This window comes from Esox lucius, chromosome 8 (genome assembly GCF_011004845.1).
Source record: "Esox lucius isolate fEsoLuc1 chromosome 8, fEsoLuc1.pri, whole genome shotgun sequence".
NCBI classification, from domain to species: Eukaryota; Metazoa; Chordata; class Actinopteri; order Esociformes; family Esocidae; genus Esox; species Esox lucius.
In genome coordinates, this window is record NC_047576.1 from 12,800,851 (window position 1) to 12,824,478 (window position 23,628).

General features: G+C 42.8%; 1 protein-coding gene and 1 long non-coding RNA gene across 5 annotated transcripts in view; one reads left to right on the plus strand and one right to left on the minus strand.

Moving 5' to 3' along the window:
• Positions 1–9,338, minus strand: part of lingo3a (leucine rich repeat and Ig domain containing 3a) — a 29,204-nt gene extending 19,866 nt beyond the window's left edge. For all 3 annotated transcript variants that reach the window (XM_010871692.3, XM_020048721.2, XM_020048722.2), the window contains exon 1: positions 8,623–9,338. The gene's annotated coding sequence lies outside the window, so the exon portion shown is untranslated. The remainder of the gene's footprint in view (positions 1–8,622) is intronic.
• Positions 1–23,628, plus strand: part of LOC105011563 — a 39,358-nt gene that overhangs the window by 4,644 nt on the left and 11,086 nt on the right. Inside the window, exons 4-5 of one of the 2 annotated variants that reach the window (XR_828090.3) lie at positions 6,294–6,376; positions 7,834–7,920. This is a non-coding gene — a long non-coding RNA (uncharacterized LOC105011563). Of the gene's footprint in view, positions 1–6,293; positions 6,377–7,833; positions 7,921–23,628 lie in introns of those variants that run through there. The other variant, XR_004576070.1, reaches the window with a different exon arrangement.

Here is a 23,628-nt window from a genome sequence, read left to right on the forward strand (position 1 = left end):
TTATAGCCAAATACCCAGATGAGGGGAGAAAACATTCCAGAGGAGTACCCATCAATGCAGAGAAGTGAATTAAAGTGAAGTATCTGTGCCACGTCTACAGAGAAATCAATCTGACATGATCTGATATAACCCCTTGTTACAAGGGGAGCAAGAGGGAAGAAACTACAGTTGTGGAGAGACCGAGTGACCATGAGAAGTAAACAATGGGTGAAAGAAACATACAGTGAAAATAAGGGACAAAAGGAAGGCAACCTTTAAACTATGGCTAAGGAAAGACACGCCTGCAGGTGTGCCAGAAATGACAAATTGATGGGGAGTTGGGGAGAAAACATTCATTCCTGAAGACAGAATAGATAAAACAGAAATAAGGAGTAGAGAGAGATATGGTCTAAGTGAAGGTGATGAGGGATTACACAACTTGACAGAACCCAGGAAGCAGAGAGCGAAAATGGATTTGTCCAGGTTGAGGTGCTGCGAAGACTGCAGACATGTGTGATTAGATGGCTATTTGACAGGTGCTCTCTACTGTCTTCCTGCTGTAAATTTAAGCTCTAGAGAAAGTATAGCCCACTGTCTCTCGAGCCAGAAGACTTCATTCGGACTTCATCTCAAAAGAGTGTAAAAACGAAACTGTGGCCAATGACAGCATTGCTGCTGAGTTCTGCCCGATGAAAGCTTATAAGATAAAAAGAGTTAGAAGGAATGTGATAGGATTGGAAGAGAAGGAATGTGCTAGGATTGGAAGACAGGGAATGTGCTAGGATTGGAAGACAGGGAATGTGCTAGGATTAGAAGACAGGGAATGTGCTAGGATTAGAAGAGAGGGAATGTGATAAGACTGGAACACAGGGAATGACCGAGGGAATGACTATTTTAATAGTGATGATTAATACATTTGATTTATTTAGTTCTGGTCATCACAATGTTCTCTCAAAGCTGAGAATATTTAATGATAACAATGTACAATCAATTCTAAATACAAATGAAGGCAGTATACTTGGTTTGGACCTGTATTTTAGATTGGCACTGAGACTAAGGAAAAATAAGTATATTGCCTTCACTTGTATTTAGAATTTATTGTAAATTTTTATATATTTGTACAATGTTATACATGGCTATATATAACCGAGATATATATATATATATAGCTCTAGAAAAAATTAAGAGACCACTGCACCTTTTTCTTTCCTTTCCAAAAAAGTGGAAAAATAAGGTTTTCTGTCAGGAACAGAAGGGTTAAAATTTAGAGACCACTGCAAATTGAACTCTTCTGTTCTTCACTCAAAACTTTCCTTTTCAACTTTTTTGGAAAGAGCTGTGTATATACATGTATATAGATAGATAGACAGATAGATAGATATAAACATTTGGTCAACTGCTATCACAGAGATTGCACATTCCCTTCATAGCATTCCACACACTTGGGTAGGCAGCATGCCATGGTCCGCTCTGTTCACTGGTTGCTGCACATCAAATGCAGATCTCTTGTGACATCACAGAAGAACACACTGGCTTCACTGAAGCTGGAATACAACAACATGTTGTATAAAAGCATCCAGGCAGTTAGTCTCAAACAAACAGTACAGCCAAGCATACAAACAAACTACAAACTCATGACCATCAAATAGGTAATAGGCCCCTTAGACAATGTTTACCTCCGGCACATCCACCAATCTGCCTTCACAAGATCAGAAAGGAAGAAAGGACGCTCCTCAACTGAAGTGTGAGAGCTCCACTGATCTGAGATGAGTCGGGAGAGATGGAAGAGATAGAAAGAGGGAAAGACATGCAGGGTACAGGATGGGAGAGGGAGACAGGATCGGTTCTGAGAGCTAGTGCCATACAACCTACCAATCTTTGAATCTGTGATATTGTGTATTTCAAAGACAGCTGAATAATTTATTTCAACCAATGACATGCTGGAGTTGAGAGAGGCATCAGTGCTGCTGTATCTATTTTAACTCCCATGATAAATTCATGGCATATCCCAGCGGTCCAAAGTCCTCTTAACCTTAAGAGTGTGTCAACCAAACACATCAAAAAGAGAGTCTATGCCAAACAGAGAACACTGAATGCAATCCAAACACACACACATACACACACATAAACATTTTAGCAATGCTTCAAAAGACTGAGAGTCAACACACACTCACCCAATTCTCCATTCTACTGTGCAATGAAGCCAACTTGTCTTCTGAGTTGACTCATCGATATGTTGGGTGTGCATAGCTGATGAACAGAGTTATCGTTCAGTTCTCAATACAAAAAAGTAAACAACTTATGTTTTGGCCCTCATTCTTGGTGCCATTTAGCAGATTTTGTAGACATTTGAAAAATAGAGTATTAAATGGAGTCTTATTTTTGCTTAAACAACATAGTACGTACAATATGTACAGAAGACTATTTTGCTCACAGAGGCAGTCTATTGATTAACTAGGTTTTTAAAAGTACCATTCTTTGCCAGGCGTCTGAATTTAAACACACACACGTTGACTATCCAGCTCGGTATTTCTGATCAAACAGCTCCAGTCTCTCTGACAGTGAAGCTGAATTCATATGTTCCCCGAGGAAGAGAGACAGCCTGCCACCATTCATCTGTCACCAAAATGTACAGACAGACACACTGGACCACATTTGATTTATTCGCTCAGGACAAAGAACAATGGAATTGGAGAATGAAATGGGGCCCTTTTCCGTGCTCATCGGCATCCCTGTAAAATGACACAGGCTGAAAAAGAGCAGCAAAGGACACTAACCTAAAAATACTCTCCAACCCCTGGGATTTTTTGGAAGATGAGGCAGCTTTGCGTTATCTAGCTTTCCGCTCCTGACATCACAAATACATTAACCCTGGATAATGAAGAAAACAACTGGGTTCACAGCTTCCATAATCAGAGCCCCTCGCTTCCACACTACCACAGTGCTCCCAAATAACATAGAACCTAACAGACTGCTGGTGAATGTGTACCTGCTCTACTCTGCTCTCCTTCTGCTGCTGTTGTCTGTATCTGCCTTCTCATGAGATGATTTGATGGACAGACTCATTATAATTTAATGCTGAAGAGCAGAAGGAAAGCATGCGTTTAAACTGACATTACGATTTGTCTTAAACAATAGAAAAGAGCCCTGCCTTGGACAACAGAGAGGAGCTCTGCGATAAACAAAAAGGCTGTTTAAGGAGAGTACTGGTGGATGACTAGCCATACATCTTCAACTGTCATAATCACACCCGTTCAGCTTCCCTGCTGAAAGTACTCAGTTCCAAGCTCAGTCGACTCAGTCTAATATGTTATAAACCATCATCTAACGTGCGTTAAATGCTTCATGTGAAAACTGATTAATCAATCTAGTGTTAAATACTCCCATTTGCACAGAGCAGCAATCAGTTTAGATCTGGTAACACAAGACAACTGAGGTCTGTTATGACTCATCATCAGTCTGGGCTGTGTGGGCACATTCAAACAATCAAAACAGCTATTTCGGGTAAACACTTGAAAATCAATTGAATTAAAGCCACCAACTGACAGGCAGTGGGCAGATCTAGGGAAGGGTAATCAAAAACCCTCACATCCATCACATTATGGCAAGCTCATACAACCGAGATAATTTATCCAGTTACATAATTAACTAGCTGGTCCAAACTACATGCAATATAAAGAGGAACCTGAGACATCTGCACGAATGTCCAAACAGGTGTTCTAAAACACAAATGCCAGGAAGGCCTAAGAGGGATTCAGCTACTGTAACATGCACAGAGAATGCACATCCCACCCAGCTACCCACCAACCCACTCATGTAGACCCACACTACAATACGATCTGTTTTATGGCCAGCAAGTCACACTAATTCAAGTGGAGCTGCCAAGCCAAGAAAATGTATAAAATGAAATGATGTGGAGAATAACAAGTATAAAAACTCACAGCCCTCCCTAACTCCAATCTGCTGACTACTAGGTGATTTACTGGCCATGTGAGCATGCTCTGTTACTCTTACATGTTTTAACTGTCAGACTCCTTCATTCCTCTATCTTAGGAGTTGGCAACAGATTATTATATTTTATATTTTTAAAAGAGTAAAAAAAAAATACCAGGAATTTAGAATAATTCATTTCATTTTCCAAATGTTTTCCAAAGTATTCCCACAAATTTGAAACATAATTAATGTTATTAATAATTTTGTAATTGGCCCTCAGCATGTTCGATGCATGACATTTTTCTTCTTTTCAAGTACAATCTTGCTTTGACTAAAAATAGAATGTAATGTTTGTGTGAAGTCATGGAGAAAAAAGCACATGGCTACAAGCTCAAACGTTTTACAATAGCCTGTAATCAATAGCTATTAAGCCTACTTTTTGGGGGGTGAAATTGAATAAGTTGTAGAGATTATATCAATGCAAAATAGTCTACTTTCAGGCATAGTCAAGCCTTTAGATCAGCGGCCAATTTACAACACCATCCCCACAGCTTCACATTGAACAATCTGTTCCTTTACAAATGTACAGGTAGAACACGTCTGCACACATCATTTGAGAGAACAACAAGAAGCCTGCCATTTTGTGACGTAAAATGACACCGCTATGCTCTGTTGCCTCTGTCTGTGTCACTCTCCACCTGTCCATCGCAGGCGCTCCACCTCGCCAGCTTTCTAGCAGTCATAAACCGAACGCACCTTTCCAATTACCTGCACCTGTTCCTCATTGCAGTCATACACAACCGGACTCCATCAGCTCATCACCAACCCTACTGTCCATATGTCATCCACAGTGGTTAGTCCCTTCAGATCAGGTGGTGTAAGTGCTGACGCACAATTCTTCAGTCTCGAACCCTTTACCTCCATCCAGTCTGTTTTGTACATAGCCAAGTTATGTCCCGTCAAGTCTGTTTGTCCATTGTGTTCTTCCCACTATATTGTGTCATTAAAATCCATCTGCCTGCATCTCTGTACGTTACAGACTGTGTAGTCTGTGGATTGGCCCTCTGTACGTTATAGTCTGTGTAGACTGTTGATTGGCCCTCTGTATGTTAACTGTCTGAGTAGACTGTGGATTGGCCCTCTGTATGTTACAGTCTGTGTAGACTGTGGGATGGCCCTCTGTACGTTACAGTCTGTGTAGACTGTGGATTGGCCCTCTGTACGTTATAGTCTGTGTAGACTGTTATTTGGCCCTCTGTACGTTACAGTCTGTGTAGACTGTGGATTGGCCCTCTGTACGTTACAGTCTGTGTAGACTGTGAATTGGCCCTCTGTACGTTACAGTCTGTGTAGACCGTGAATTGGCCCTCTGTACGTTACAGTCTGTGTAGACTGTGGATTGGCCCTCTGTACGTTATAGTCTGTGTAGACTGTGAATTGGCCCTCTGTACGTTACAGTCTGTGTAGACTGTGGATTGGCCCTCTGTACATTACAGTCTGTGTAGACTGTGAATTGGCCCTCTGTACATTACAGTCTGTGTAGACTGTGGATTGGCTTTAAGCAGGAATATAGAATATATATATTGTGGTTGACAAATAATTAACCAAAATGAAAAAACAATCCTCACAAAATGAGTTGCCTGCTTAAGCAAAGTACATTGACCACTGTACATAAAAAGCTTATAGGTATGATAAACAGCTTCAGTGACCTAGCTACATCATGCACAAAGCTACTAATGATGTCTCCCTTTCTGTCTCTCAGACCCTTGTAAAAACATGACTGGTTCATTCTGCTCTCTTTCATGTGAAGATGTATGAAATACTGCGCCCCACCCCCCCCCCCCCCCCCCCCCCCCGCCCCAGTAACTCATCCTCTGTTCTGCCCTGCTATTTTAGTATGCGTTGGCAAATGCTCTGGGTGCTAAACAGAAGGGTCACCAGCAAACTCATTAGTAAAGAAGCCAAATGAACCGGCCATGTTGTTACAAGGGCTCAGCTCACTGAGTGGACTGAGGAAACAGAGGTAATGCATTAGGTTTGTTGGAGGTGAACTGACAGTTGGGGGAGCGGTGATAGGACGATAGGCTCGTGATCAACCTGTTTGACAGAGCTATGAAATATTGTCTATATGTTGCTTGTCAACTCTTGCCGAAGGGCTCCTCTAATTTATTTTATTAGCTTGAATTTGTATTTGTGCTTCCGCCAGCAGGTACACGCACGCATGCATTTGAGTGCATTACAGAATCAAGTTTCATAATTGCTCCCCCCACCATGCCAATATTGTTTGTGTTACACCTTCACAAGCTAATGAAAACCTGCAACACAGGTTGTCCGCCATGACAAATGAATGGACGTTAACTCAATGCTTACTCCTCTATAAGTTGTGATCCAGGATTGCTGTTCTCAAGGTGAAACTGATGTTGCCGCCGGACTCTGCAGTGTGTCCAGGACAGGTCATTATTAGGTGAGTGAGATGGAAGTCAATTAAAGCAGAATGTCCCTATTTCAAGACCGACCCGTCCAGCTGGACCGTCCCACCATTGTCATTGATATCCCGCTAGTAGCCCTCTGTGTTCGACAGCACTAATGTTTCATTTCTTTTTTTAAATGCTTAGTCATTTAGTTGACATTGTCATCCAGAACCACTCACATACATTATTGATTGCATACATTTGTTACCTACCGTACCTATAGTATCGTTTTTTACAGGGGAGTAGGGGATGAATGAGACAATTGGAAGCCGGGCATGATTACTTGGCCAGATAGGATATTTATCTAGGTGGTCAACATCCCTATTCTAACAATACAAAGTGTTGGGTGATCCTTAGTGACCAAAGAGTTTTAGGGCACCCATTTAACATCACATTTGGAAAATGTAGCCCCACACAAGGCAATGTCCCCTTCACCAGCCTGGTGTAATGTAATTGGACCTTTAGACCTGCTGTGAGTAACGTTCCGCTGTCTTTCACCACTGCTCCACCTCTGTAAGCCTGCTGATAGGGAATGCATAGCTGTTTCGCTGGCCTCGTAAAGCCGCACTGGAAAACAATGAGGCTCGGCTCTGCCAGTACTCAGATGTAGCGTCATATTTAAGCACAGTAGTGTTGTGGAAATTTTTGAACTAAGGTACATTTGAGAAATGTCTTTCTTTCTATCCTGGTATGTAACTCTGGTCTTTGTTTGTGACACACGTCTGTATAATATCAGAGGATTATTAGGTACTCTGACCATGTTTATCTGCTTAAACCAAGAAGGGTATCCGTCCTTTGTTCCTTAGGAATATGGCCCTTGGGGAGAAGTAGGGTCAATTGGGCCTCTTCAGGTAAACACAACAGTAAACATTATGGCAGAAAGGATAAGGTGGGGGGACAGCCTGCCCTTTTGGGTAAAATCTATGTGACACAAGACAGATGTGCAGCAACTTACCACACCCAAGTGTAATACATATGGACTGTTCATGTTTCTACTTCAGAGACTCCTCAGATGATTATTCTCCAAGCGTTTAACGCGTCTCTCTATTTGCAAATAAACTATCAATTGTGCCAAGAGAATTTTGTCTCTGTCCTTACTCCTTTAAAAGTTCTGCTCGATGGAATTACCATCACAACAGCTTCAGATGCAGCAGCAGGAGATGGCAGAGGTCTGTAGGCGTAATGGATATATCGCATTCTGAGGCACCTTGGGTGCCATAACCATTCATTAGGATATTTCATTAGGGTAGGTTAAATGCGCTGTTAAATGCAGTTGGCGCAGGGCTTTAAGTGCAGTGCCTTGAGGTGCCCTTCTCTGTCCAATAACTCTGTCCAATATCACATCACAGAAAATAATCATCTAATTTCTTCATTTGAACACATCTCTTACAAAATATAATTTCACAAAGACTGGCATCGGCAGATATTGACCTGGCATTCTGTTTCCCAGTCTACCCAAGCTCAAATTGCCCGGACTCCCCCGCAGACCTTCCTGAGGACTCCTCGGGATCAAAAGTCACCATCTGACTCGTCCCAGAAACTGAAGGGCATGGCCATGCCGGAACATGCATGGGTAAAGTCACATCGAATCATTGGTTCAGATGCTAATTGGTTGGAGATGACCCAATCTTTGATGACTTACAACACCCCTCCCAAACAACTGCAACGGAAAGACTCTAAGACTGAAATATGTAGCGAACGGTAGTGCAGCGTAATCGACGTCAGGCTCGGATCCTGGGGTGCAGTCTCCTCTCTGTCTGTGTACTGGTAATTAAGCTGAAATTGGGTGATGATGAGCAAGAAGAACAGGCAGAGCAGAGCAGCACAGAGGATGAATAAGAGGACACGTTTTGGAAAAGGAGAGAATATCCACCCACTGAGGTGATCAGACCAAATATCCTTCCAATCTCTCTTTTATTACTGCACAACCTCCAAACCCAATTTGACCTGAGGCTGATAAACCACAGAGTCCTAGAGAGATAGATTTGACACAGATGTGATATGAAATCGCAGAAAAGTCCAGAAGCCAAGAAGACAAAAGAAGACAAAGACACCATTCACTTAACTAACCCATAACATCATTTATGGTATGACACCCTAATAATCCATGCTGTTACACCTACAGTTCATTAAAGGTGGGTGTCAGTGAACCCCGTCCCTGATGCTGGGAGGATGTGTGTTGTCTGTGCTAAGTGCATACCTGTGTCTACGGCAGTAGATTATCAGGAAGTTGGCTTACCCAGGACTAACCGGTGGTCCATCTACATTCGAAAGCCTGGTCCTCTTTCAGTGTTTCTGTTTGCCGTATGTCTCTGGTTCTGCGTGTCTGCTGCCCGTGTGTTTCTGGTTCTGCGGTCTGCCTGAAGTGTGGGAGCTAGATTGTAGCGTTGCTCCGCCAGCTTCCTAAAATGACAAACAGTCACTGAGCCCCCAGCTAGGGGAATCAGCAGCTGAGCCTGACTGCAATCCCTTCGCTCCCTCTCTGTCTATAATGCATCTATGATCTCCCTCTGCCTCTGTGAGGAAACGAAAAGGCAACGGAAGCGTCTTTCCCTCCCTCCCCCTGTCTCTGCCTCCCTCTCTCTCACGCTCTTCTTTGTGTTCAACAGTCAGCTTCTGATTCCCATCGGAAACAGGGCTTTGTGTCTAGGAGAGGCGTGAGCTCTGCCATAGGAACAGCCTGGTATCGCTGGGCTCTTTCACTATGGGAGCGAATGTGTGTGAGGAAGAGAGAACCCTGCTGCTGCTGTTCAGTAGAGCTTGTATGGGCTGTTGTTCCCTCCCTGCTACCACGGCTGTTTAGCTTCACAACTCACTTCTCAAGCACACGGACGGCTTAGGGATCCTCTCAAAAGGCTGGTAAACAAGAGAAACATCGACAAAGATTTGGCTGATCCACAAAGGGCCAGATGGAAACAAAATGATGGATTTAGGATTAAGGCTTTTATCAAGATCCCCATTAGCTACTGCCGAAAGCAGCAGCTACTCTTCCTGGGATCCACAAAAAACATAGAACATTACATAATACATAAAACATGAATGTACAAGTACTTAACAAAGACATCACAACCTACATTTAAAATATAAGAAAAATAAAGAATACAGATATTGGAACTGTACATTACATTTCAGTGTGACATTCAAATCAACCTTGAACAAAAACAGGTTAGATTACAAGGCTCAACAGCAAGACATGCCCAGCACAGAAGCTAAGCAAATGTATCCCTAGCCTTGCCTGAGGCTATACACTGATGAGCCAAAACATTATGACCACTCATATGTGAAGGGAATAAGGTTTATCATCTCCTAAAAAGGGCACATGTCAAGGTCTGGGTAGATTAGATGGTAAGCGAACAATCAGTTATCATAGTCACCATGTTGGATGCAGGAGAAATGGGCAAGAGCTTAGCGACTGTGAAAAGAGCCAAATTGTTATGGTCAGACAACTGGGTCAGAGCATCTCTGAAACGGCAAGGCTTGTGGGGTGCTCCTGGTCAGCCGTGGTGAGTACCTCCCAACAGTACAGTGGTCTGAGGTGGGAAAACCACCATCCTGTGACAGGGTGTTGGACCCCCAAGGCTCACTGATGCGTGAGGGCAACGAAGGCTATCTCTCTGGTCCGAACAGACAGAAGGTCTACTGTGGCACAAGTCTCAGAAAATGTTAATGATAGTTATGGGAGGAATGTGTCACAACCCAGTGCATTGCACCCTGCTGTGTGTGGAGCTGCGTAGCCACAGATCGATCAGAGGGCCCATGATGACCACTGTCCACCGTCAAAAGCACCTACAATGGGCCCGCATCGGAACTGGACCTTGGAGCAGTGGAAGAAGGTTGCTGGGTACGATGTGTCCCATTATCTTATACATCCTATAGACAGCTGTGTACATGTGCACCATTTACCTGTGGAAGTAATGGATGCACTGTGGGAAGACGACAAGCCGGTGGAGGGTGTGTGATGCTCTGGGCAATGTTCTGCTGGGAAACCCTGGGTCCGGGCATTCATGTGGACATCAATTTGACACCTGTCACCAACCAAAACATTGTTGAAGATCAGGTACACCCCTTCATGACAATGGTATTCCCTGATGGCAGTGGCCTCTTTCAGCAGGATAATGTGCCCTGCCACACTGGGAATGGTTTGAGGAACAAGATGAAGAGTTCAAGGTGTTGCCCTGGCTTCAAAATTCCCCATCTCAATCCGACTGAGCATTTCTAGGATTCTGGACCAAGTCCGATCCACGGTGGCTCCACCTCGCAACTTACAGAACTTCAAGGATCTGTTGCTAATGTCTCTGTGCCAGCTACCACAGGACACCTTCAGAGGTCTAGGTATAGTCTATGCTTCAGCGAGTTACCACTGTTTTGGTGGCATGCAGAGCACCAAAAGCATATTACGCAGGTGTTCATAATGTTTTGGCTCACAGTGTGTATCCTAATTTCATACTGTAGTAAACACAGAAGAATTGGATCATTATATTGCATTATGTGGTATATTATCCCAGTTGTAACATACACTATACCTAACACTTGTAGCATTTCTGCCCTCCTCTATTTGCCTTATTGCACATTTAGTATTACCATTTGTACTGCATTTGCCTTCATTGCACAAATACACATTCCATTTCTAATATACATATACTAAATACCTTTAAATCTTTGTAAATGTTCTGACCTCCTCTATTTGCACTTCTGTTTAGATGCTAACTGCATTTCATTGTCCTATACTTGTACTGTTCTATGACAATAAGGTTGAATCTAGTCATCAAATGTAATATGAAATTACTTGAAAATGGAAATTCACTTTTTTCTTGAAATTATAATATATTCCTAAACTTCTGGGGCCAGTTATTTTTCTGGATTTCAGCTTTAGGATTAAATGCATATAAATAGAATGAATAAAACTGTAGTTCTGTGAAGGAGGAGATAACTTGTGAGTTACCTCTCAGCATTTCCTACAGACCTTTCATACTGCAGCCATTCTGTTTAATCACAGAGTTGATGGGAAGCCTGGATCAGTGCAGGAGTGTCATATCCAGGTGAATGCCCAGAATATTACATTGTACTGATGGAGACAGGGCTTAGGGTGCACTATTGGATAATCGCTATATAAACCTAGACAATGCAAACACATGTATATTATGTAAGAGAGCATATGTTGAGTATAATCGTAGTTTTCCCTTCTCACAATGCTATTGCCTCTGGCATTCACCTGGAATTTATTATGTATGACATTTAAAAAATGTATGATCTATTATACAATAAAAATAGTACAAAACATTTAGAAATGTAATGATGTACAGTGAGTTTTTGACCCCTCTGTAAAACATGACTTAGTACTTGGTGGCAAAACCCTTGTTGGCAATCACAGAGGTCAGACGTTTCTTGTAGTTGGCCACCAGGTTTGCACACATCTCAGGAGGGATTTTGTCCCACTCCTCTAACCTTCAGCTCCCTCCACAGATTTATTATGGGATTAAGGTCTGGAGACTGGCTAGGTCACTCCAGGACCTTAATGTGCTTCCTCTTGGGCCACTCCTTTGTTGCCTTGGCCCTGTGTTTTGGGTCATTGTCATGCTGGAATACTCATCCACAAACTATTTTCAATGCCCTGGCTGAGGGAAGATTTGACGGTACATGGCCCCGTCCATCGTCCCTTTGATGCGGTGAAGTTGTCCTGTCCCCTTAGCAGAACAACACTGCCAAAGCATTATGATTCCACCTCCATGTTTGACGGTGGGGATGATGTTCTTGGGGTCATAGGCAGCATTCTTCCTCCAAATACGGTGAGTTGAATTGATGCCAAAGATCGATTTTGGTCTCATCTGACCACAATCACCCAGTTCACCTCTGAATCATTCAGATGTTCATTGGCAAACTTCAGACGGGCCTGTACATGTGCTTTCTTGAACAGGGGGACCTTGCGGGTGCTGCAGGATTTCAGTCCTTCACGGCGTAGTGTGTTACCAATTGTTTTCTTGGTGACTATGGTCCCAGCTGCCTTGAGATCATTGACAAGATCCTCCCGTGTAGTTCTGGGGTGATTCCATGATCATTGCAACTCCACAAGGTGAAATCTTGCATGGAGCCCCAGACCGAGGGAGATTGACAGTTCTTTTGTGTTTCTTCCATTTGAGAATAATCGCACCAACTGTTGTCACCTTCTCACCAAGCTGCTTTGCGATGGTCTTGTAGCCTACTCCAGCCTTGTGTATGTCTACAATCTTGTCTCTGACATCCTTCGACAGCTCTTTGGTCTTGGCCATTTTGGAGAGTTTGGAATATGATTGATTGATTGATTGCTTCTGTGTACAGGTGGATTTTATACAGGTAATAAACTGAGATTAGGATCATACCCTTTAAGAGTGTGCTCCTAATCTCAGCTCGTTACCTGTATAAAAGACACCTGGGAGCCACAAATCTTTCTGTTTGAGAGGGAATTAAATACTTATTTCACTCATTAAAATGCAAATCAATTTATAACATTTTTTACATGCGTTTTTCAGGATTTTTGTTGTTGTTATTCTGTCTCTCACTGTTCAAATAAACCTACCATTACAATTATAGACTAATCATTTCTTTGTCAGTGGGCAAACATACAAAATCAGCAGGGGATCAAATAATTTGGTGATTTTCCTACATTATAGGTTGTCCATACGTAGTACTAAGAAGTTATTGTTGAGGGTTATCTATCTTAAATATTCCACCTTCTTTATTAATTTACCAACCATATCATGAAAAATGTGTCATTGATGTTAAAGCCTACACTGACATTTTGGCCATTTAAGTAGCACATTTGTGAACAACCAACAGGGGAAGAGGCACTTGATCATAGCATATGCAATGGGTCTGCCTACAATGTAAGAAAAGTTTTAACTTCCACAAAAATATGTTATAATTATGTTATTTTTATGATTAAGGAGGTATGTATGTATCATTCTTTATTGTAGCAGTAGGTAGTGTATGCATTTAGAACAGTGTGCACAAGCCGAATATACAACAAGTATATGCATTGCAGTATATGCATTTTGTGATCAAAGAAGTCTTTTTACTGTTTCAAAAAATATATATGTTTTACTGAAAAGGAGGAGATTCTATACTTTTTTTGAGTGACTCATTGAATTTAATAGGTAGTTTGAATAGCTGGCAGCAATTATTTCATCCGCGGCCATTCACTTTTTGGGTAGAACGCAGCCCACTTTGCAACGTAGACGTAGCGGACTATATGTTGCAGAGCTTGAGGTTACACATCAGTATCTTCTTCCGTGGTTAATCTACTTCCGTTTCTGATACCGCACAGGAACACACAAATTCAAAATAATCCCGGCCTCACGTTGCAGAGTGCAGTATGCCTATTGATCGCAGAAACCGTATCTTTCACTCAATGAACTTCGGCCAAGAACCTTTGCGACTTTGGCACTTTCTGAACGCAAAGACTGACGAAACTATCACATTGCTTTCAATGATACGAATTGAAAGGAATCGGATTGAAAGAATGAAATAATCCCCATTAGAATACTGGGATACTCCGATTATGTTGTGAATTATTTGCTTGCGGTTATGTTAGAACAAATAATATTTTTGGGAGTACAATTTCCAGGCCAACGACTGCTCAAAACCAGCCCAAAATGCCTTAAAACTAGCCCAACTGTTGTTGGTGCAAATCAGTGACTATTTTACAAGTGAATGCTCCAATTTTGCTTGAAAACCGCGGATATGGCAACCGATTATCGCAAAACATATATACAAAATAATGCTGTTGACAAAATGCAACACAGCCCACTTCAACAACTATGCTGTAACAATGTGGTATTACCTAATTGAAATTAATGACTTCCGCTGAATCACAAGGGCATTCCATCACTGTGTTTTCACGCCGTTATGTGTAAATCATTGTCAACTGAGCAGTCAGATTGCTACCGCTTTCCCAGTAGCAATCAGCAAAGTCACTGAGGGCAGGAAACCCAGGGGAAGCTAAAACGCTCTTGTCTGCGTTATTACCACACTCTTCAAGCCTTGCAAAGCACGTTTGCGTCAAATACGGAAATCTGCACACACATTTCGTGGAAACGAGACATAATTATTAAGTGCACATATTCACCATGCTGCGTGGAAATGGGTTGCAGCAAAAGTGGTCAGATGCCAGATGTTTTAGCTTCCTGAAAGTCTGTCTCATTGTAGAATATTCAGTAATCTAGCCACCATACCATTTATGACGTGGAAATGTCCCTCACGAGATTTATGCAAAACACCCAAAAAATGTGACGTTCACTAGTTTCGCACATGGATGTTGATGTAATCCAAAACGTTTGATAGAACTATATGTCTATGGGATAGCAACAATTATACTTTGACATTGCAAAACATTTGATCAACAAGTAAAAAATCAACATTGATTAGGCTATAATAAATGTCTGGCAAAAACTTTTTATAGGAACACATTTGCCGTACTCAGGGTATATATTCTGGGGGGACACTTTTGCATTATAAATTCGATCAAGGAACGTTTATTATTAATCGACAATGACATTAATGAAAAACACCTGGTATCTTGTCCGGCATTAGTGGCGTCGTTTGGCCTGGGCGTCCGAAATTATCCGCATGTACATTCAAAACCCTGTACTTTCTGTCCCGGGGGGTGGGCTAAGCCCCGAATGTTCTGTGATCCTTGTGACGCCTCTATCCGGCATTATGATCACGATAAACACCTGCACCTGCACCATCATAGATGGAATCGAACTTTCCATGTTGCGTAATTATCCCTGTTGTGATACAACACATGGCTTTTGACGATTGCCTAAAATATACTGTGCAGCAACGTATCGATGGAATAGGTCCCTGGTTTATCTCCCTGCCTTGCAATACAGATCCGTTATTACATTCAGGAGTTGGAATTCTGCACAGGGACGCTGTGAATCATCTCGGTGCTGTCCTGGGGTGGATGGGTAGATGTCAGACAGGGCTGTCTAATTTTCTTGCGGCCTGGCGACTCCTTGTGGTTGGTGAGACGTCTGTGAGCTCAATAACGATTGTTCGCGTTGGAATACACTCTTCAGTTGCATGTATGTGCTGTCAAATTCTAATTCGTTAAGTGAGGATATCTCTCCATCTTAGGCACCTCAACTTGCTGTGGAATTGTTGCAGTGAGCAAATGCAAATTAGCCACTTTATTTTTTTTTTTACAAGAGCTGATTTATGGTCTCTGCTAAGAAATCTTGAGAGCAATTCAGTGATTCGTTCAATTTAATTATTCAAGCTGATCGTTTTCAGACACGTTTCTCCAGCTCAGTGCTCCAACCAAAAACTCTTTCACATGCACAGAGAAAAATACAGTGGGGAGAACAAGTATTTGATATACTGCCGATTTTGCAGTTTTTCCTATTTACAAAGCATGTAAAGAAAATCACATTTTTAAATAATTAATTTGCATTTTATTGCATGACATAAGTATTTGATCACCTACCAACCAGTAAGAATTCCGGCTCTCACAGACCTGTTAGTTTTTCTTTAAGAAGCCCTCCTTTTCTCCACTCATTACCTGTATTAACTGCAGCGGTTTGAACTTGTTACCTATATAAAAGACACCTGTCCACACACTCAATCAAACAGACTCCAACCTCTCCACAATGGCCAAGACCAGAGAGCTGTGTAAGGACATCAGGGATAAAATTGTAGACCTGCACAAGGCTGAGATGGGCTACAGGACAATAGGCAAGCAGCTTGGTGAGAAGGCAACAACTGTTGGCGCAATTATTAGAAAATGGAAGAAGTTCAAGATGACGGTCAATCTCCCTCGGTTTGGAGCTCCATGCAAGATCTCACTTCGTGGGGCATCAATGATCACGAGGAAGGTGAGGGATCAGCCCAGAACTACACTGCAGGACCTGGTCAATGACCTGAAGAGAGCTGGGGCCACAGTCTCAAAGAAAACCATTAGTAACACACTATACCGTCATGGATTAAAATCCTGCAGCGTGCGCAAGGACCCCCTCCTCAAGCCAGTGCATGTCCAGGCCCATCTAAAGTTTGCCAATGACCATCTGGATGATCCAGAGGAGGAATGGAAGAAAGTAATGTGGTCTGATGAGACAAAAATAGAGCTTTTTGGTCTAAACTCCACTTGCCGTGTTTGGAGGAAGAAGAAGGATGAGTACAACCCCAAGAACACCATCCCAACCGTGAACCATGGAGGTGGAAACATCATTCTTTGGGGATGCTTTTCTGCAAAGGGGACAGGACGACTGCACCGTATTGAGGGGAGGATGGATGGGGCCATGTATCGCAAGATGTTGGCCAACAACCTCCTTCCCTCAGTAAGAGCATTGAAGATGGGTATCGTGGCTGGGTATTCCAGCATGACAACGACCCGAAACACACAGCCAGGGCAACTAAGGAGTGGCTCCGTAAGAAGCATCTCAAGGTCCTGGACTGGCCTAGCCAGTCTCCAGACCTGAACCCAATAGAAAATCTTTGGATGTCCGTATTGCCCAGCGACAGCCCCGAAACCTGAAGGATCTGGAGAAGGTCTGTATGGAGGAGTGGGCCAAAATCCCTGCTGCAGTGTGTGCAAACCTGGTCAAGAACTGCAGGAAACATATGATCTCTGTAATTGCAAACAAAGGTTTCTGTGCCAAATATTAAGTTCTGCTTTTCTGATGTATCAAATACTTATGTCATGCAATGAATTGCAAATGAATTACTTAATCATACAATGTGATTTTCTGGATTTTTGTTTTAGATTCTGTCACTCACAGTTGAAGAGTACCTATGATAAAAGTTAGACTTCTACATGCTTTGTAAGTGGGAAAATCGGCAGTGTATTAAATACTTGTTTACCCCACTGTAGATCAAGCTGCAGGCAGCATAAGAGAATAATATTATCTTTAAATCTGATGATTGGATACATGGTGCAAGAATGTAACAATTAATTAATTATTTATTGTTTTGATAGACACCATTATATGCAACCACAACAAATAAAGAGCATCTGTTCAACAAACTCGAAGAATCGTTTTTGGAACTCCTGTAGTTTGCAAACAATATGTGCCTCACAAATGTAAAATTATAAATAATGTCTGACTCAAAAATGACAGCAATAGGCCCCCAATCCTTAACAAGATTTGATTAAGTAAAATGATAATGTTTTGTTTTCAGTTCATTGTTTGCTGGCAGGGTTTTTGGCAATGGTCTGGGCATTACTGACTCAAAGGTACAAAAGGACTCAAAAGATTTGAGTCTAAATGTCTTAAAAAGATCTCATTAGACCAAAAGAGTCGAACTTCCCATCATTAAATGCCAGCCGTTGCAAAAGAACTACATTCTGGAAAAGTTGAGCTCACGTCATAACACATTGTTTGTTTTTATGTGACCACCTCATTATGACTTTTGCATGTATTTTTTTTATTCTGACTTATTCCATGTTTAAAATGTATTTCTAATTTGTTTAGTGCCAGTCAGATTAAGATGTTAACAAAGTTGACATCAAAGGGATGCAGTTCAACACCCCCCCCCCCCCCCACACACACACACCTCAAGTTAAAGGGCAATAAGGCAACCCAAGAAGCTGCTATCCAGAGGGACTTACAGTTAGTGTAAACACTTTAAAGGGGAAATCCACCACCAGACACTATTTGGGTTGGAGGTGATTTAGACTAATTATGCAGCACAGCCGTACCTTTTCATGCAGAGAGTTCAACCAATGATGTAATAACTGAAGAAGCCTGCTATCTGATGTTTTGGAGTTGTGCAGGATATCCAGGTTGACATGTTTTCTTTGGGTTTGTAAAGACTACAGGTTGACAGGAGCCCTTCCTCCATGTAAATTTGTGCTCCCACTCTCGAAGGTGGGCTTTTCAAAACGGGATCTGCACTAGTTTCTACAGATTCTCAGCAGCTCTCTAGCTCTGTAGTGTTGTTGAGATTGTGAAACGAGGAGGAGAGAATATTTTCGAAGAGAGACTAAAGACTGCAATGGCACATGAGCATTTGAGTATTGGCTTAGAGGGTAAGGGTGAAGGAGATAGACAGAGAGAAGAATCCACTGTAATGACCACAGTCCTAGAGCGGGTTTACAAAGGGATTACTTGACAGAAATCATATGGTAATGTTTAGGTCAATTAAATTGCCTGCCTTATGAGTGGGAGGAGCCTGGGAAAGGATAAGTTTATAACATTAAAGGAGTAGAAAGGAAGAGGTGAGAGGAAATCGTTAGCAGGTTGAAAGCACCCAGTGAAATGAGTGGTGGGCCTTCGTCAGGCAGTAAGCTAATCTACATGTCAAGCTCAATGAAGAATTCACCAAGGGGACCCTGCTAGACGATTGGTGAAAAAAGATGTTCAGCTGAAATGGACAAGTGACATTGACAGCATAACATTCTAGAGATCGTATAGACAGATGAGTGAGAGAGAAGAGAGAATATCAACATCTGAGAGAAATCTGAGCTGCTGTTGAGTCCATTGACAGGACCAGGACTGCTGGGTGGGTGACAGCGATCAGATGTAAGAAATGAAATGCTCACTGAGCCCTTATCAGAAATGTGTTGGATTGAACATTTTAAAGCAAAAGATGAAAGTGAAATAGAAATAAATGGATAAGCACCAGTAACTCAAGGACTATATAAACAGTGATATAATATCAATAATAATAAGTAATATGGAATAACAATAGCTTGGCTATACAGTACAGTAGACAGAGTAACGGTCAACCAAAGAGTGAGATGTCGGAGTGGTTATAGTTAGGACCTGGAGAAGATATCGATCTCTCATCTGAGGGGGAGCCCTATGGACTATTCAGTGCCAGACAGATATCATGGAAAATAGTCCAACAGTGCCCTCTGCTAATCAGTAACAAACACCTAACCCATATACAAAACACAGAGATAAAAAGATGTGTGAGAGAGAAATAGAGAGGGGATCGGTACAATAGCTCTTATTAAGCCAAAAGTCTGCCAACCAGACATCACTAAAATGGAGGGTAATGAATGGGGGAGGACTGGAACCATGTTTCCCTGTAATCACAGATGAGTGCAGCTTTTATAGACAGAGACATTTGTATGCATACATGCACACGACTACAGTGATCCCCTGCAAGCCCGCCCTGGGGAGGGCTGCTGTGCTGGAGGGTAAACAGCTATTGCTGCCTCACCACTCCCTAAATGCAGCTGTTAGAGGGGCTGAGTAATCCCGTTAATCTCTTACGACCTGCGGACCTCGCCGATCCAGGGTGGCCCACAGCAACACAAACAACATCACACCTCCTCAACTGCTAGTGAGGGCAGTCTGACCTCCACTCAGGGGCTGCATGGTTGGTGTGACTGGCAGTGAGGGCAGTCTGACCTCCACTCAGGGGCTGCATGGTTGGTGTGACTGGCAGTGAGAGCAGTCTGACCTCCACTCAGGGGCTGCATGGTTGGTGTGACTGGCAGTGAGGGCAGTCTGACCTCCACTCAGGGGCTGCATGGTTGGTGTGACTGGCAGTGAGGGCAGTCTGACCTCCACTCAGGGGCTGCATGGTTGGTGTGACTGGCAGTGAGAGCAGTCTGACCTCCACTCAGGGGCTGCATGGTTGGTGTGACTGGCAGTGAGGGCAGTCTGACCACTCAGGGGCTGCATGGTTGGTGTGACTGGCAGTGAGGGCAGTCTGATCACTCAGGGGCTGCATGGTTGGTGTGACTGGCAGTGAGGGCAGTCTGACCTCTCAGGGGCTGCATGGTTGGTGTGACTGGCAGTGAGGGCAGTCTGACCACTCAAGGGCTGCATGGTTGGTGTGACTGGCAGTGAGGGCAGTCTGACCACTCAGGGGCTGCATGGTTGGTGTGACTGGCAGTGAGGGCAGTCTGACCTCCACTCAGGGGCTGCATGGTTGGTGTGACTGGCAGTGAGAGCAGTCTGACCTCCACTCAAGGGCTGCATGGTTGGTGTGACTGGCAGTGAGAGCAGTCTGACTTCCATTCAGGGGCTGCATGGTTGGTGTGACTGGTTAAACTCTGTCAAGACCTGTAACATTGGAGAATGCCCATGACAAAGAATGTACTTGTGAGATCTGCATGAAATATGAAGTTGAGCATATCAGTGTCTTTCCCAGACCTTTCCACCAAAATGAAAGGAAGGTCTGTTGTAGCAATGTATAGCAGGTAGCTAGATACAGGCGGGTAACAAATTTTACGAAAAACCTGGAACATAAAGAATGCAGATGCGTCCATGCAGATGTACTGCATGATACAATTAAGCAATTAACATGCTACAGTATCTTGCTCTGTGGCTTGGATACAAATGCCCAGTAGGCCCAGTTGACCTCGATTTTGGACCAAGATGCCAAGAGGAAAGAGTCTAAATGACTTTGAAGAAGGAATCATTATGCAGGGCAGAGATGGCACTGAATGGTTTGATGAAAATTCAAATAATGTGAATCATATGCTATTGCCTTCGCATTTACCAGACCTCAACCCAGCTGAACACGAGAGATTTTGGACCGACGTGTTAGACAGCGCTCTCCACCACCACCGTCATCAAACATCAACAGAGAGAATATATTTTGGAAGAACAGCGTTCCGTCCCTCCTGTAGAGGTCCAGAGACTAGTAGAATCTGTGCCCAGCCACATTGAAGCTGTTCTAGCGGCTCATTAAGGTGGCCCAACAACTTAATGAGACACTTTATGTTGTTTTTTCCTACACAGGTATGTTTATTTTGTGGCAGGTTACTAAACTGGATGTAATGAACAAGTGTTTATTCAGTGTTCCTTTATCAGATGTCAGAAACACCACTTCATTTGTTATCATGCCGCACAGTATTTTGATTTGCTAAAATCAAAAGATGAAAAATATTCAGTAAAGTCACTGTAAAATGATATGGTCACTCTTCAAATGGTTATTGTGCCAGGCTTTTATGCACTGTGTGTAATAGCCTAGGGACAGGGCTACAAGCACATGAAACAAATTATCAAAATGAACAAATGTGTATCTGCCCTCAGCCACAAACCGCCATTACAGATACTGTGTACCTGGTGATGAATGATAGTTCGTGGTTCATTTCATTCTGTATTTCCATTAAATCTGTCTTTTATCACTTTCTTTTATCACTTTCTAAATGTAGTGTTGGTTTCACCTTTTACATCATGATAAGGTATCACATACATATCCATCTGTCCCATACATCAGGAATTAATGTTAATTCTGGAACTCATTCTGGAACTCATTCTGGAACTCATTCAATCCAATTAGCAAGCATTTGCAGTGCACTGTAGCCATGGCATATGAGACTATTTTTACTGCTCTAACTGTGTTGCTAACCAGTTTCTAATAGTGATAAGATTTGCATTGAGATTTGATAGTTAATTGTCATCTGGGAATAACTGGGCGGGGTGACGTCACTGAACAGGAAGAATGGACATAAGTAGCTGAAAGGCAGTCATGCTCAGAATGTTCTTTGATCTAAAACAGGTTCTCTGCCTAATTTAAAGTATTAAGACAGGTACACAACATAAGGCATCTTGGGGTCTGTGGTATACTGTCAATATACCACAGCTAAGCTATATACAGCGGTTAAGCTCTGTGACATGTGTTGTGCCTATGAACAGCTCTTAGCCGTGGTCTATTGGCCATGTACCACACCCCCCCCCCCATAACATATTGGTTAATTATATCACAACGGAGAGAAATATGCAGAGTCATGTTCACTATTTGCCACTGAAGTGTGTGTGTGGGTCTGTGTGAGTGTGGCACACTTGTGGTTAGTGATAGAGAGAGCTCCAGAGCCCCTCGGGCCCTATGGCCTGGATATGGGGGTGGTGACTCTGGCCTGGATATGGGGGTCCTGAGCTGACACTAGAGACCCTGTGGCTTGTTAGCGGGCAGGGGGAGCCCCCTCAGAGACTAGGAGAGAGATGTGGAAAGGAGAGTAAAGATGGTAGGAAGGAGAGAAGGAAATAGAGTGAGAACCGGATGAATTGCTCGAGGAAGAGCGTGAGAAGACAGAGAGGACTCTCTGTGGGGAGAGAGTGGTGTCTATACACCCTGCAGCACCCACAGAGACTGGCAGCCTGCAGAGAGGAGGGAAGAGAGGTCTTTTGGCTCTGGAGCATCCGGAGGGACAGGCTGAGCAGGCAGCAGTGTGGAGGGAGACAGACAGCACCCAAGGGCCTACGCTCTGAAGAAGGCCCCTACGTGGGCAGGGGGCCATGTTTACCACCGTAAATACAGAACCCTACTGGGAGCCAGTATTTCTGTGTGGATGTGATTAAACACCCCAAAGCCCTATCGTTTCGGAATAATTACTGCTGCAATAGGTGCACAGGGACGATAAATGGCTGCAGGTAAAAGGAGCTACACATGCTCCTACATTCGTAATGAGTGTTTGTACGTAATTATAGGCTATTTTGTTGTAATGAGATACATTTTAATTGGTGTCCACTTCATGAAGTCAGTGAGAGAAAAACATATTGTTCCACCTCTTTATAGCTTCATATAGAGGTTTCCACAAAGGCATATCACAACATCGCTCTCCGCAGTCCATATATACAAGGTGCAAATGAATCGTGTAGTCTACATCTATGAAACAGAGATAATGTAGGCACTAGTGAGGTAATTCAGTGTTGCCCATATGGCACACATAACCCAATAACAACACATGGTACCTTAATACTCCCCATTCAGGGATCACAAAAGCTTTTTTTACCTTTGGAAGTAGGCTAATGCTTTGAAGCGGTGTGTGTGTGTGTGTGTGTGTGTGTGTGTGTGTGTGCTAGCTGCTTTCCTCAAAGGCTTTACCAGCTTTGCTGAAGAATGTTTGATAAATGTTGTACCTACTCCCAATGGATATGAGTAGTTGTAACTCACCTTTCATGTGTACATTCACGTACCATATGCCAGCATTTTCTTTGAGTAACTCAAGTTTATGAGTTGTTGGCAACAATACAGACACACCATGTGGACTCATCAATCATCTCATTGAAGTAAATTATTCCCTCTGACTTGTATTTCTCATTTTAATATGAACATGATTTACTTGTAAGGGCGCATCATTAAAGGGATATTTCAGTTTTTAGCATATGTTTCCACTAAGACAGTAATTTTGGTTGAAGTTCAATTTCTGAGATTTATTTGGCTTTCTATTTGCGTGAACAAGCCATAAACAGCAGACATATACACAATTGAAACAAAGTAATATACATTAAAGATGACCTCAGCCACACATTCACATGACAGCACAATAGATTCATCACTTACCATTTAGTGGAAAACAGCTGAA